The 12598-nt window shown below is 42.1% G+C and overlaps 1 long non-coding RNA gene across 1 annotated transcript in view; it reads right to left on the reverse strand.

Moving 5' to 3' along the window:
• Positions 1-486: 486 nt before the first annotated feature.
• LOC146856421 (uncharacterized) overlaps positions 487-12598 on the reverse strand; it is a 49285-nt gene continuing 37173 nt past the window's right edge. Inside the window, exon 3 of the long non-coding RNA XR_014981481.1 lies at positions 487-983. This is a non-coding gene — a long non-coding RNA (uncharacterized LOC146856421). The remainder of the gene's footprint in view (positions 984-12598) is intronic.

Below are 12598 nucleotides of genomic sequence, written 5' to 3' on the forward strand. Positions count from 1 at the left end.
TTGTTAAAGGGAATATCACTAGAATTTTGCTTACTGTATTTGGGGTAAGGTCCAACTAGTAGATCTCTCAGCAATAAGGGAATCTAATCAGGAATAACAGGCTGAGTACTGTAAGCTCTGTGGCTGCAGAAATATTCTTTGAAAGTGCTGTATGGATGTATGTGTAAACCAATAAAAATCTGTTGGAAAAAAGAAAATCTGATCAACTTGGGTCAAGGAAGTTCTGAGGTCGTTCCAAACTGCAGCCAATACTTGAGTCACTGCGTACCATAGGGCATGGGAGTAGTTACCTAAATTGTAGCTGGCAGCAACAAAAACAAACAACAAGGCTTGTGGAAGAAACAAAATAAGTTTGCCAAAAGTTTCTATTCTTTTACACACTCAATCAGGTGGAGTGGTGGGAAAGGTGTTCAGATGTACATCTTGCTGGTAGAGTACTAGTTTAACATTTCAAGATGAAGTCTGGTGAATATTCTCACGGTGAGGAATCTGTGGGCAAAGACATCCATCAGAAAATATTTTTCTCTATTATATACAGAATATAAGGCATATTTGAATGTATTTCCAGTGCTGTTATACAGAATTAGGAGTCATGTACAGTAGTTGATGGTGTTCATGCCAATTATGATATACTGCCCACTTGGATGTATTTGCTTACCGTCTTTCATTCAGAAGATGGTCATGGGCCTTTTCACGTTTGATAGTTGAGCCGGTGATTAGTCAATACTACACTTCTTTATAAAATTTCTGCTACAAAATTATTAGAGTTAGAGTTAGTATGGCAATTTTCCTTTATTAGTAACTACAATACTTGACTCCAAATTTCTCTTTTGTACAAATACATTTACTACAATGTAACATCTTTCTTTAATACTTGGTCTTTGTCCAGCGACAAATATATTGTACATTAATTTTGTTAGTATGTTTGGATTAGCATTTCATCATATTTGTTTTGTAGTACTCTTGTTGATAACAGAAACCACCTGCAATTAAAAGAGAATGGCATTAGTACAGATTTAAATTTGAATTGTGTTGCACATATTTATTCATCAAGGCCACTGGAAGTATGCAGCAAGGTTTACTAAATTATGTGTCAACAAAATGCCAATTTGCAGCACATATGGTAGGAATATTACTGCATGATTTTGTCAATTTTACAACACTGTCTGGGTTTAGGTTTCACCTCACTGGTAACAGTTTAACATTAAAATTCAGCAATAACAAAACAACTGAGTGGCGACCAGTCAACCTTTGCATAGGGCCTTCCACAGGGCCACAACACAGGTCATCACAATTTTAGCAAGTTTTGCTCAGTTTGAGCTAGAAACAAACATTTCTTGTTAAAATCTGCATATTATACGGCAAATCCATACTTATGTGAAAAATGCTGCAGCGTTGGAAATTTCCAGTGGCCCTGATCATCTTAACATAATATTAAAATAGGCTTTTAAATATAATCTGTCAACCATAGATTTTTCATCAGTTGAGAGAGCTTTTGTGCATTTGCACGAACATGTACATTAATATTAGTCACTTTGCATCATAATTCACACATTTATACTTACTGTCACAGAGCTATTGTAATTGACAAATTTGCTATGATACGTTGAGTTTTTTGCCTTAAGCTAACTAGGCCTCGACACCATCTTCCTCAAAATAATGCTGTATCGTAATATTCATTCTGTGTTTATATTCCTCATCTGATACTATGTGCAGCAAGATGCAGATTGTTTATTTATATAGGATACTGTTCTCGAAGGGCTTGCTAGAGGAAGCCTTTTGTGGCAAATACTGAAGGCCTTTCTGCTTGCACATTAATTTGTTCTAACAACTTCAGATGACATAAGGTTGGAAGAGAAGAATCTAAATTCACATACTGGGATCATGCTAAGGTGATAAGGCTATGTGACAATTTAGAATGTAATATGATTTGTAATGATCATACCATGCACACTTTGCTATTCAATAAAACTGTATAAAAACCCCTGAATTGGTGGGCTGAGCAAGAACTGGTGTTGCATATCTTTTTGTTCTCTATTAGAGATGTCGTCCAATTTCTTACTGATTTTGCTACACACTTGAGACTTGTAAATATACTAATACAATTTGTTTTGCCGATTACTCTCTATTTGATGGCCTTCATGGCAAATGGTGTTTATGTACTGTTATGAGATTATTTCTGCATCTTTAATATTTCTTAATCTTACTTTGAATTTTGTAATTAACCTTTAAGGTTTTTCTAAATTCCTAGTCTTAGTCTTAAACACCCTTTATTATGGATTGTATTTTTGGATGCATTTCCTCATAACCTTGAGGTTAACACCTTCCCCCCCCCCCCATCCACCCAATGTTTGTGCACCCAATTACAGATTTGTTTAAGGGCCATGCACACCCACAAGTTATTACGTACCAATTTTAAATGTATTACTTGGCATTTTATTTTTTCCAGGAATGCCTTTTACCCCCAGATTAATTAGCTTCAAGTATGGATCCCTTTGTGTGCATTATAAGCCAATTAGTATAACTGTCTAATCCTTTAGCCCCAATGTACAAAAATGGTCCCTATTTCTTGATGATGCACTATAAAGTCAGAGACCACGTTGGATTCCTCCCTGTCTTTGTGAACCACTTACATAAATTACAACATATTACGGTGTAATCAAAATGACATATTTAAAAGCTTACACTTTCTGAAGTAGCAATGATTAACTTCAAACACCATTTTCAACTTCACTGAACCAAGCTACGTATAGTGGAGTTAGGATTAGAACATCAGAATTTCAAGAAGTAAAGGAGGCTAACTGGCATTATACAGTCAATTACCTTCAGCTTCTTGAGCAAATTAAGAGGAGTTTGAAAAGATAGCTCATGGATAGGCAGATTTGCCACCGTGATAATGACAGCACTTATGTAGGATCTCCATTCCTTCCAAGCTGATAAATCTAGAACTTTTCTTTCTTTGAAGTTTTACAACAATCCAACTATTAATCCATTCCTGCAAGATCTCCCAATAAATATTTTCCATTACAATATTCCAGCAGGATAAATCAAAACTGGATTTAGCCCTACCAGACACTAGGATCTACTACCAGGCAGCAAAAATTGAGATTTGTTCTACAATAGTCTACTATCTATTGTTGTGCTATCACCTACTTCAGTTCCGCTGTCCACTTTTTTTTATTATGTTGGATGCTATGAAGCATCTCATCACCTACTCATTCATGCCTTAACATTCAAATCCTTTTGATAAGTAGACATATGGATATGTTCGAGAAAGGAATAGTGAAACCTATGACCAAGTGTAAATTAAAGTTTAGCTCAAGCATCTCCACTCGGCCCAATTGCACCACTTGGTGATGCACCTAGCAGCTTGAGAAGCAGCAACAAGATAGAAACAGCTTTGAAAAAGCTCACCACATTACTCTCAATGGGCTTACATTTCACCTTAATATTGTAAGTGAATCTCAGCACACCACTCAAGAAGCCTATGTCATCATTTTCTGTATAAATCTTTAAGGAATTTTAAGGTATGGGTGCAGTCATGTCAATAAAAGCACTATTTGTACAAGCCAAGTTGCCTGCTGCGGTTTAGGGACTTCAAGCCCCAGGATACCATACGCCAGGAGGTGCTCCCAGCTCAACAGGGGAGAGGTCCATCTAGCACTATAAAGCACTGCATAGTTTCCCACCACGCAGGACTCGCACAGGCCATGGGCAGGCCCTTCCTGTGCAAGGGATTGACTGAGGTTGAGGAGGAGTGTCACCAAATATGGTCTCAGGAGGGTGGGAGGTAGACTTGGGGCGAGGAGAAAATGTCCAAACCTGAAATAGCTTTCAAACTAAAGTCACCCCATCTCGGTTTTCTGGGAAATGGCAAGGTACCTGTTGGTCGCAACTCAGGATGCAACAGCACAATATTCAATATGGACTTGCAATATGGCACCTCCAGCCTAATGGCCTTCTACTTGGCATGCGGAGAACGTCTCTATCTCCATCTGCCTCCTCGATGGAACAGACTGTGCTAGCTGGTGACCATGCACAAAGTCACCTTGGTCATCCCTGCAGCCAACATCCATGCCCATCCAATGACTGGCCCAGTTACCTTGCTTTACCAACATCACAGATATGCAAAGTACTTTGGGTGGATAGCCTTTAAAGACATACCCCAGGAGTTCCGCCCATTTTATGATGCACAGTTGTTTTCTAGAAGCATTCACATGTTTCAGATCAAAGCAAATGCATGCTGGATCCAGAACACCAACAATTAATTCATACGGGCCATCAACAGTACTAAGGACAAACTAAACGCTGTAAGGGAGGAACTGCATCCCTTGCGACTGATGGTAATGCAGCACCATTATGTTTTAGAAATGCTTACTCCCATGGAGGGAGGGGCATGCCATCGGATTGGGAGTTTGTGCTGCACATTTGTGCCGGCCAATTATGAACAAAATGGCTTAATCACCAAGGCCATCGAGTACTTGAACAATATAGAAAATAAAATGATTGCTGATGGAGGTGCCATGGCGGACACAGCCACTGATTGGTTGAACTTTAGCTAGATGCCTTTGTGGCGGTCTACCACTTTAAAAAGTTTGTTCCTGGTTTTGGTGTGCTATTGATCCTCATTTGTGTCATACAGATGTTCTGTGATTTTGCTAAGACCACTGGTAGTAAATTAACATGTATGAACTATACAAGAACAGTAAGCTTCTGAAAGCCTGTGTACAAGAAGTGCAGACGTGGAATAAAGATGATTCAGCGCTCCTAGAAGTTGTAGAGCTCCCAACTCCTGAATCACTTACTGCAGCCCACTACCATTACCCAGTGCCAGGTTGCCGGACTCCAACCCACCATCAGTAAATACCAACTAAAGGAATTAATTAAAGCACGAATGCCATCACCTACACCACCCTTGGTGATATACGCTATATAGAGTTAAGGAAGCTGCACGAGGGCCAGTCCTGCTATGTGAATGACACCCCTTGGCTGACTCAACTGGGAGAAGGGCCTGCGAAGTATGCTGTAAAGGTTTTGTTAAAGAATTATATAATGCCCCAGGCCCATTTTGTCAACACTTGAAGCCTGAGGGTCTCAAAAATCTCTGCCAAGCCGTAGACAGGGTTATGCTACATTGCTCCCACAGCCCTAAGCATCTGCCCTTTTGTAACCTCAGATTAATCTCTTCTGTGAAGGCAAATAACCTCAGGTCACGCCGTTACTGATAAACAAGTCCCAGAGACTCGCTTCTCTATGCTCACATCTTACCGTAAATTGAGACCACAAGAGATAAACAGGATGCATCTGCCATCTAAAAGAACAAGATAAGCTAAGAGTAGAGGTAGGGGCCAACCACAACTTCGCACCCAATGTTTTGCTAGCTTTTGAAACGAAGACAGATAAATGACTCAAAATAACCCCTAACCTTTGATAAACTTTTGTACCTTTAGAAACGACTGTTTTCTTATATTCTATGAAGTGACGTAAATTGTTTTAGATAAATTGCCCAGCTTTTGTTATATTCTGCAGTCAAGCACCTGCTAATATTTTGATTCTGTGGGCACCAGTTTCTCTTTAAAACTGTAAAAAAGGACTGTCCACTTACCAACTTGTTGATCACCTCATATAGTGTCTTTCACCGAGAGGTGCTCCAAGCTAACTAACTGATTTATTGATATTTCATTATTAGATAAGGTTATACTGTCTCATTGCATTTTGCTATTCAATGTCTCTCACTATCTCTCTGAATTACGCAATCTAGCAAAGATTAAACTGCGGTATTTTTACTCTTCATTAAGGACGTGTCTTTGACACTTGTTATTAACTTGAATACATAAAGTGCCACTCCTGACTCGATCCCGGCTTATAAGAGTGTATCTTGTTATTTCAAATAAGACATCAAATGTCGGTTCTTGTTTGGTAAAAACCACACTCTCTAAAACACGGGACCTCGTTTTTGCTGGTGTTTGTGCTCTGTGCTAAAGTGCCTCCTGTCTAAACTGTGATTGGTTGTCCATGATTGGCATATCCGATTACCCGGTAAATCCCTAGTATAGTGCACACTGTCCCCAGGGTCTGTAAATCAAATACTACTAGTGGGCCTGCAGCACTGATTGTGCCACCCACAAAAGTAGCCCTGTAAACATATCTCAGACATGCCACTGCAGTGTCTGGAAGTGCAGTTTTTAACTGTTGTGTCAACCTGGCAAGTGCACTCGATTGCCAGGCCCCAACCTTCCCTTTTTAGACATGTAAGGCCCCCTAAGGTAAGCCCAAGGTAGGCCCATGGGCAGGGTGGAGTGTATGTGAAAGGTAGGACATGTATTGGTTTGTTTTTCATGTCCTGGTAGTGAAATACAGACAAATTCGTTTACCACTATTGCACGGCCTATCTCTCCCATAAGTCATCATTGGAGCTGCTTTGTAACATCTTACAAGTGTAACTTTCAATTGGGAAGAGATGGAAATTTTGAGTTTGGGCTCACTGAACTCAGAATTTAAAAATACATCTTTTAGTGAAGCTGGTTTTTGAGCTGTGTGTTTCAAAATGCCTCTTTTAGAAAGTGACAGTAATAAAGTGCAGCAAACATGCACTCAAACTGATTCAAACACTAATAAAATTAAGTGAATATCAGCAAGGTTGTATGAAAATAGTGTGTGCACCGGATAAGGGGCTCTGCAGGCCACCTAATTCAAACAAAGAAAATGAAATACCTGGAAGTGTATCCAGGTTAATCCAGTGCACTACAATGATGTCACCAATGAGGTGTACACAAAGTAATCAACAAGTTGGAAAAAACATACTCATAATTATACAATGTCACAACCCTGAACAAAACAATATTTGAATGTGTCCAAATGTATCAAAAGTTCCAATTTGTTTTCCCCAAAAGCAGGAATACATCAAGGTTTGTTTTAATTGAAAGTCCTCATAAATGAAATCCAACGATGCGCAAAAGAAATGGCTTGTATACAGCATACAAATAAAGATTTCATAAATCCCAATGCATTTCGTGCTAACAATGGCCCTTCATCAGGGGAATCTGTAACAAGTAAATATATACATAATGCATAAATGTATGCTAATTGTTATGAATAGCGAAAAGACTGACACATAGGTTCATGCTGTCAGATAAATGCAACTACAAAGAACAACAGGAAGGCACTGCCTTTCCAGAACCATGCTCGGTGAAGTGAACCATAAATACAACGTGCAGCCTGTATGAAAAAGACATTCAAACGCAAAAAGATGAAGAACATGCACAATTCCTCCAAACTGACTGGTGAGACTGAGAAAAACAAGTGAAATGTGCACTAAAATAACAAAGTGAAAGAATACAGCCGTGATGTCAAAAGATCCAACATGCAGTGAAACGAGGAACTAATGATAAACAATCAGATGTACCTATCGGCAGAAATGTAGAAACACACTGCCTGTAAACCGAAGCCAGCAGGCTCAATGCAAATGCTGCCAAAGTAATCATATAACAAATTGAGTGAAAAATAGAGTGAAAAATAACCGACACGTGAAGATGCAAACGCAACAAGGCACACTTTAGAAAGTGGGCATTTTCTTGCTTTATCATAGTGGGTCTCTGCCTGCCTGTGGAAGGAATAAACATCTGGTTTAGACTCATAGGGGCTTTTTGTGCACTCGCTCTAGACAGTCACACAAGGGGGCGGGGGCTGAGGCGTGCCCTGAATAGCCGGATGGCCCATTACCAGGTTGATGAGTCTTCCTGAGCTAGAGTGGTAGGAGGAGTTGTGACTGACAGCTGAATAGGGCTGTGCCCGTCCTCTCACATTGGACGTGCATTGCAGTAAGACTGTTTTAGATGCCATATTCTGTTTGGATTGCGATTTTGTTGATTTTATTGGGTGGCACGTTCTTTTAGGATTGAATACAGATTAATACTTTCATTTAATCTTTTTACCCACGCTCTTCTCCCCACCTGCTGTGTCTGTGCCGCGCCTGCTCCCCGGTCCACCGCGGGCTATCCTGATTGTGGAGGGAGCAAGCGGACACAACTTTCCCTTACTTCTGGGCTGGGGAGGAGCTGCGGGGTTAGCATTCTAGCTGCTACCCAATGCTATATAAACCCATGCCTGCTCCCGTCCGCACCCAGCCGTCGCCAGGAGACAGGACCCCTGCACCTTTTCAGCTAGACATGGAACATAGGCTAAAACATACATACTCGACCTTGGAACTCCTTGAATTTAGACGCATATGCATAACCAAATCTATTACCAGCCCACGTGGCATATCTGGGGCCTGACATGGAGGGACCCTTCTCTTGTAGACATTGCCAATTCAAAAGTTTGGAGTTGAGGCAGAAGTCTGTGGCTCAACTTACATCTCATAAAGCAACGAGGAATTATATAATTTAGATAGTCAGGGAATCGAGGGAGGGAGACTAACAGATCCGGTCAGTGTTGGAATTGCTTTTTGAGCAATGTCAGATCATTGCCGAAGCACACCCTGAAATCTGGGATATACTTTCCTCTGGAAATCCTGACCTGGGGTTTCTTACTGAAACCTGGCTCAAATCTAGCTCCACCCCCTCAATTGCGGTGACACTCCCTGACCGCTCCCGCATTCAAAGGCTGCATAGAGAGTCTAAGGTCGGTGGAGGCATACCCATTATCCATAAAGATACTATTAAGGTATCAATGCTTGAGCATTGTTGTAATGATCAAACAGAATTCAATTTTTTTTAGAATTGATTTTCTGCCTCATTATTACTGGAAAGGTGCTCTTGTATATCGACCCCCAGGTCCCCCTCAAACTTTTTTGCTTTGATTGATGGAAATAATTGCCCCACACGTTATCTCCACTAAACATTTCCTTTTATTAGGGGACTGCAATATACATAGTGAGATTACGTCGAATTTGGATGCCTCTACGTTCCTCGCTGACTTGGCCACTTTAGGATTAGGAAACATCAACGAGGGTCCTACTCACCTAGCGGGACATACATTAGATCTTATCCTGACCAACTCCCCAAACATTCTTTGTGAAGCTCCACGTCCTCTTGTATGGTTAGACCATTCCCTAATTGGCTTCCAAATTTACGGGCCCAAAGGTCAACCCTGCTCCCTCCACAGTTCCCAATAGCTTTAGAAGACAGTGGCATAAAACTACACCTGACCTTTTTATGAATACATTTCTGGTAATTATTCACCAGGAATCAAGGAATATGGAGGATTGTTTAGCCAGCTACCATACTACAGTTAAAACAGTCATAGATCATAGATCAGCTGGCCCCTCTGAAACCATACTCTAATTCGCCCAGACGATTACATGCAGTTTGGTATTCTCAGGACATGTGTAAAGAGAAATGTCTCTTTAATTTTTAGAGCGACAGTTGCGTTACTCCCATGATTTAAATGACCAAGAAATGTAAAAGACCTCTATAGCTCGTTATCATAAGAAATTAAAAAACACTTGTAAAGCCCACATTGAGTCACAACTCAATCAGGGAGGAAATGCTGCTAAAGAATATCAAATCTTCAAATCTTTTCCCAACCCAAGGGCCTGCAACAATGAACCTCCGCCATCCCAAGAGCTTTGCGATAAGATTGCTAACCATTTTGAACAGAAAATCAATCTCATCTATGATGATATCACCAAAGACAGGAGCCCCTCGGACGACACTTTAAACCTCTGTCCTCTATCTTTGACCAATGCCTTGACTCCTAACAGTCTGGGTTTAGGCCAATGTACAGCACGGAGTCAGCACTGATTGCCGTCACTGATAATATAAAACAGTCCTTGGAAAACGACCTGCAAGTACCATTGGTGCAGCTGGATTTGCGGCTTTCGACACGGTATCCCATTCCATTCTACACAGGAGATTCCGATAAATCAGGATTCGTGGACAAGTCTTCAATGGATCTCGTGTTTTCTTTCCCACTGGACACAGACCATTCATCTCGGCTCTTTCCACTCACAGACTATGGAACTTACCATAAGAGTGCCTCAGACCTACTTTGTTCAATATTTTTGTGGCTCCGCTGGCAGGGCTACTTAGAAAGCGTGGCTTTACTCTGATTTCATATGCTGATGATACACAGCTCATACTGTCATGTGACAAAACCTCTAATAACATTCAGACCTCCTTTTTAGAAGGCATGACTGCAATTGCTGCCTGGATGATGAATAACTTCCTACAGCTAAATGCTGGGAAAGCTGAAATCATGCTTTTCGGAGATGCGCCTTTGCTCTGGTCTCCAAAGTGGTGGCCACCCGAATTAAGCGCTGCCCCAGTCCCCAAGACTGTGGTCAAGAACGTAGGCATACGTCTGGACAAGAAAATCATGATGAAAGAGCCAGTTACTACTACCGTGGGTTCCTGTTTCCATATGTTAAGTCCCTTACGCAAGGTATTTCCATTTCTCACTGTACGTAAAACACTCATTCAAGCACTCGTGAGAAGCCGCCTAGACTACTGCAATACCCTCCTGATTGCGGCATTCAGGTCTTCTCTAAATAGACTTATGTAGTTTAAAATACAGAGGCTCGTCTTGACATGAATACATTGGCTACCGATACGTAAGCGGGTCAGATTTAAGATATGTTGCATTGTGCACAAAGCACTAAACGCTAAAGGCCCTAGTTAACTAGCAGCTAAACTCAAACAATATCAATCACACGGACCCCTCCGTTGAGGAGCAAAATCCGTGCTCCTCATCCCTCGCTTCAAGAAATCCTGTATGGGTGGGAAGGCTTTCTTCCACCTAGCCCCCTATTACTGCAATCACCTCCCAATTCTTCTCCGGAAATACGCAGAATATCTTTTATTTAGAAATCTTCTTCACAATGAAACCTCTAGGGTCGTCGCCTTCTCTTCCTTCCTGGATACCAAGGAGGCGAAGGTTGTTCCTACGCTGGCGGTTTTCTTGATCCTCCATCTTTGACATTAGATCTACTAGACAGGCAGCATTAGACTAACTCTGTTGTTTGATAGTAACAGATTCATTTTCCAAATGCTCCGTACGAGCTTCTACCATAACAACCTGGTCACTTATATCCGTACAGATTTTATTCAGTCTTCTCACCCCCCCCGGAGCTTCTTGGCAGCACATTTAGCTGACCGGTTGTCTGAGCGCACCTCCTCGTGAAACACTTTAATAGAAGCTAGAATGGAAGCTAAGGAGGGCTCGGTAGTGATTACTTGAGGATTTTCTGTGTTACCCAGTTGTGCTGTGCTGACATCCTCTTCCAGAGGGTATGACATCTGGGAATCTGAGTAATCCCATCTCAACCGACTACGTCGTTTACTTTTGCTTCTGGGCTTTTTAGGGCGTAGAACAGTTCCGGTATCTGTTTTAGAGACGTCGCTATCATCTTTGCTTACGTCAAACTCTTCTTCACCTGAGGAAGTAGGGGTACTGTCAGAGACTGAGTAAAAGTGCTCTTGGCCGACCTCAGGAGTCCAGGGAGCTTGCACCCCAACGGGGGCCACTAGGCTCTGAATAACGTTTGCTAGGCCGGTCGACTGTGCTTCAAGTGCCATGGATGGAACACCATTCCCTTGTTCATTGGGAAGCAGTAATGGAGATCCCAGCTGTATCCCGTTAGAAAGATTAACGTAGGACAAACACGTAGGGAAAACTGGATTTGGGACTGCGTTAGAGGGTTCTGTGAAGGTGTTGTTCATGACGTAAGGGTTGGCAGTGTTAAGAATCACCCCCTGAAGTCCGTCTTTTTCCGTGTAGGGCTCTGTGTCTACTAGAGTGCCGGCTTCTGGTTGAAAGCCTAATGGAGGTGTAGGTGCGTTGAGCTTAGGAGGGATAGCAATTATAGATGTAAGCAGAGTTTCTTTGGGAGTTATAAGAGCTTTAATAGCTGAGGTAGTTGGTTGAGTTTTAGCCCCCAAAAACATTTTTGCTAGGGGGGGGGGGCGCAAGGGCCCGAGGTCCTTGGGGTCTTTAAACAGCTCGTCCCCCCCACATCTACCATGCGATTTTCTAGCACTGACCTCCTGTCTTGTTTTACTCGTCGCCTCCATTGTTGTTGCATCGCGGAGCTCTTTGGACTCTTTAGCCTCAGGGTTAGCGGATGTCGTCTTTGCCCTGCCTCCTTTCTGACCCCCTCGGGAGCTCATCGCAGTTTTGATTTTAATGCAGCTTGAAAAAAGATTGTGCAGCCACAGAGATCTCTTCCTGCCAATGCGGTAGATAATTTTGAAAGTACGAGGGTTCGTACGCGGCCGGATCAGGGCAGCAGCCGCGAAGCCACACAAAGCGAGCCAAACAGTCCAGGCAAGGAAGTCCGAGTCAGGATGTGAAAGAATTGAACAGGATGTATCAGTTCCCGGTCCTGAATCGCGTTGCAAGATTTCGTAGACTCCAAGCAGCGGTTGCAGCAGCCGCGGCGTTTCCAGAGCTCTCAGCACTCTGCTGAGCGTCATGGCATCATGGTGCGCAGGGCAGTCAGCCGATCGGGCAGACGTCCGGAGTGGTCAGCCAAGCAGGACGCGGCTTACGCTGACACCATCTTGATTAAAAATAAATAAATAAATAAATAAAAATAATGCTGTCTCCACCCCCTTGGAGTGTGTCTGGAGCCAAGGCAGGAACTTGTGAACAAAAAAGA

This window comes from Triturus cristatus, chromosome 4_1 (genome assembly GCF_964204655.1).
Source record: "Triturus cristatus chromosome 4_1, aTriCri1.1, whole genome shotgun sequence".
Classification (NCBI taxonomy): domain Eukaryota; kingdom Metazoa; phylum Chordata; class Amphibia; order Caudata; family Salamandridae; genus Triturus; species Triturus cristatus.